General features: G+C 40.6%; 1 long non-coding RNA gene across 1 annotated transcript in view; it reads right to left on the bottom strand.

The window, feature by feature from the left end:
* LOC125614633 overlaps positions 1 to 10 on the bottom strand; it is a 430,190-nt gene extending 430,180 nt beyond the window's left edge. The window contains exon 1 of the long non-coding RNA XR_007345217.1: positions 1 to 10. This exon is cut by the window's left edge and continues 227 nt beyond it. This is a non-coding gene — a long non-coding RNA (uncharacterized LOC125614633).
* Between the last annotated feature and the right edge of the window lie 3,815 nt (positions 11 to 3,825).

Genomic DNA, 3,825 nt, shown 5'->3' with positions numbered 1-3,825 from the left:
CGGCGTTGCAGAGCTCACTGATGCCGGGTTCGCGCCGCGTCCCTGCCTGAGCTGCCCCTCCCCTCGCCCAGATGTATTAATCCTCTTCCTCCAACAAATCCTTCAACCTGCGCCCCGCCGCCCCCTCCCAAGGCGTTAACTTCTCCAAGGTCTGCTAAGGTTGCAGACCGGGTGGCTGCTGGCGTGGTGTCTAGGTGGGAAGGAGCAGCGGCTTCCGCGGTGGTAGCGGTGGGCACCACGCGGGCTCGGGACGAGGAGTCTGATGGCATGACCGTGTCTTGCTTGGCTGGTGTCGGTCTTGCTCCCACAGCCGAGCCAGCACTAGGCGCGAGAGAGCTGCGTGAGCATGTGTGTGCGCGCCTAGGGGAGAAGGGACCAAAAGAAGGGTTAGGGAAGGGGGATGGGATGATGGGGGCAACCGAGGCATCCTGACCCGCCAAAAAGCCCGAGTGGCACAGAGGCCGGAGGAAGCGAGACGGCTGCGGCCAACCCATTGGCAGGTGCCGGATACCCGGCTTTCCAAGATCTGAAGGGCCGGAGCGTGGAGTTAACCTAGCGGACGGTAGTTGGGAAAAGGGAGCGAGTTGCTGCTGGAGTTGAGAAATTTGGGGAATCCGAGAAAACAGAGGCGCAATAAGTTGCTGTGTCTCCTTTAAACTGTTTTCACTCAAAATGTAAAGAACCAGATACCATTTTATTAGCACCTATTACTGAAGCCTTAAGGACCGTCCCGGCCTGTTGTGCATCTGTTCGTGTTACACCAGCACCGCTGCAGAGCGCGGGCCCGAAGCTGTGTAGCTACTACCCCTACCTGCAGACGCGGTTAGGAGCCCGCTGCTGCCATCTGCCGGCGGAAACAGAAGAGCGAAATAGGCTGGCCCTGCTGACTGCCCCTGGGGCCTGGATGTTTAGCATACTAGTACCAAGTTTCTTTCATTGCTGCAGGCACCTACTAAAGGCATTCCTAATTTTGCTAGGAAGTGAAGACTTGGTGTCGTGATCCCCTAGGGAACTGAGTCGTTGGAATGAAGTGCAGCGAGTCAAGAGAACAGACCTTAATAGAAACCATCTTCCCAGTTCCCGTTTTAGGAGATTAAGACTGATGAAACTGCATCAAGCAAGGAGCTTTCCATAAATGTGATTGTCCCTACTGAAAGGAAAAAACCATGACATTTGTGTAGGATATATTTATGCTGGGAACCACAATAATAATCCGAAATGATTGTTTCCCTTGAATAAATATTATGGACATATCAGAATGACTAAATAGTAAGAGATTGAATAGGGCATAGAGACTGTATTTTCCAGAAATCTGAGTTGAATTTTCAGAAGTGATTTGTTGATCCTGGAAACCCAAAAAGCCATTTGTAAATGGGCTTTTATGAAACGTTCATTCACTGTTTAATGAAATTCCAAGAACCCACTACATGCTGTTACCCACTGCCCTGTCTGTCAGGTAACTGATATTCCACAACCTTGGGTGAAACTGAAGCCAAAGGAATCTAGTAGCAAATGTTTCTTTTAGTTGTTATTATACTGTCTTTAGCTATTAGCTGCCCAAGGCCTGCTGAGTTGCAGGTATTTTGCATCACCAAATAAGAAAGCTGTAAGCAACTGCTGAATATTGAAGAAGTTGCTACCATATTGTCAAAAGAATTCTATTGTCTTTTTAATTTTATCACAGCAACAATGCATTTGTGTGGATCCATCCATAATCCTGCAATGATTTCCCTTCATCCAGCAATATCCAGAGTAATGTTTAAGGCTATACAGGTAATAGGATATCATAATGTTAATTGTATCTGACTGTCAGTTTACCACCTGTAGTCCCTGGACTATAATCTTTTGGTACATGCCATCCTTCTCTTTGTAAACAGGTCCTTTTTGTAAGCACAGGAAGTGCTTGTCTGGGAAGTGAACACCAACCTTCAAGCAGAATGGCTAAGAGTTGATGAATAAGGACCTCTGCTTTTTCAATCCACAGATGGGGAACCCCAAGACATAGTCTGGTCTATGACATTAACATCCCACTAAGATTGAGTCCTGCTTGTCTTGCACTCTGAATTGTCTTCCTTCCCTTCCTTGCCTCATTTCCGTATTCCTCTACCAGTGCTCCCTGGGCACTGGATTCAAAATAATCCATTTGCACTCTTGAGAAATCCAACATAAGGCCATCTCCAAGGGCTTTTATTCCTAATCTGTCATTGTTACAGTATTCTTAGAAAAGTGAAACCACAAATATGATCAAAATGTTGAGCATTTACTGTGTACATTGATTATCACTGCTAAAACTCCATCATCTTTTCTTACATACAATGCCTATTTTAAAGACATAGACACTAAGATAAAGCAAGTATCTTGATTAGAAGAACACATATTCTAAGTGGCAAAATTATCAAGTTTGAAGGCACATCTGCAGGATACCAAATTTCACTTTCCAAACCACTGGGTTATCCTCCTTTATAGATATTTTACTAACTTATCCATTATTCTTTTGAAATTCCATCAAGAGATACTAAGAATATTTAGAGGAATGATCACATATTATCTCTAAAGTAAATTTACATCACATCATTTACAGTATAGATAATGTCTGACTTAAGGAATGGTGCCCTAGTTAGGGATGCAGTTCCATTCCTTAAGGTGACTGTGCCCTTCTTGTTCCATTTCCTGTTGTCCCTGTAACTGAGTTCCTTAATGGAAGGAACATTAATCATGACTGAGAGAATCGCAATTGTTCCATTGAAGTGCATGGAGGGGAGAGATGTCTCAAACTGGAATGTGGATTGCCTTTTCATTTAGAAGGGCATGAACTATTTAGGTGCTAAAGGTTTTATTGACTAGTCTGGTGACATAACTATTGTTAATTACCTTATTTCTATAGGGAAAATGTGTTACATATCCCATATCTCCATCTGGCTCACCTTGGCTTTCAAGTACTTTTCAAGGTTGTTTCACACTTAGTATCTCACTTATCTTTCAGGACAACTCATAGACTGCAGTAGGTACACAGCAAGAGTGTTCAATACCCAGTTCGGCTGGAGCAAAACCTCAAGCCTTTCTCTGCAAAAACTCCACTCTTTTGAGTTTTACTAGTCTCCATCCATCATAGTTTAAAAACATAACTGCAACAATTATCCTAATAAGAAAAAACAACAAATTTAATTTATTTGATATTTTATATAATCTTAGATGTTTTTCCTTGTTTGAATAATAATAGCTAATTGGAAAATAGAGTATTTTTTTAAAATATTGATAGCAAATAAGAAGAAAATAATCATTTAATCCTTCTGCCTTGTGGTATATCCCATCATTTTTATACAAATCTTTTTATAAAAATAGGATTATAATGTTCCTAATATATTTTATTCTTTTTTTTACAATAGATCAAGAACAGATGTAAAAATTATTAAGTATTAAGTTCATGGACTCTGCAGCTGGACAATTTGGTTTCATAATCCAAGCTTGGCCATTTGCCAACAGTTGCTTTCAATATTTCAATAGTGCAAATTTTATAATACATAAATCTGCAGTTATGTTTTTGCCTGTATTATGATAATTTCCTTATGATGAATTTAAAAGGGACTTTTAAGTCAAGGAAAAGAGCAAAATTATAAGGCTATTGATCAGTAGTACTCAATTCCTCAGGTTTCTATCAATTTGTACCTGCAGGGAATGTACTTTGCTCTTTTCCCTAAAACCTTACCAATAATAAATATTATCATTTCTTAATGATAATATTTTAAAATATTAAATATTTTCTATTTTGTCTTAATTTGCATTTCTTGTATACAATAACTATTTATTTTAAAACTTCATGAATGT

Source organism: Marmota marmota, unplaced genomic scaffold, assembly GCF_001458135.2.
Source record: "Marmota marmota marmota unplaced genomic scaffold, marMar, whole genome shotgun sequence".
In the NCBI taxonomy this organism is placed as follows: domain Eukaryota; kingdom Metazoa; phylum Chordata; class Mammalia; order Rodentia; family Sciuridae; genus Marmota; species Marmota marmota.
Note: the sequence above shows the minus strand (reverse complement) of the source record. Positions and strands in the feature narration are given on the sequence as shown.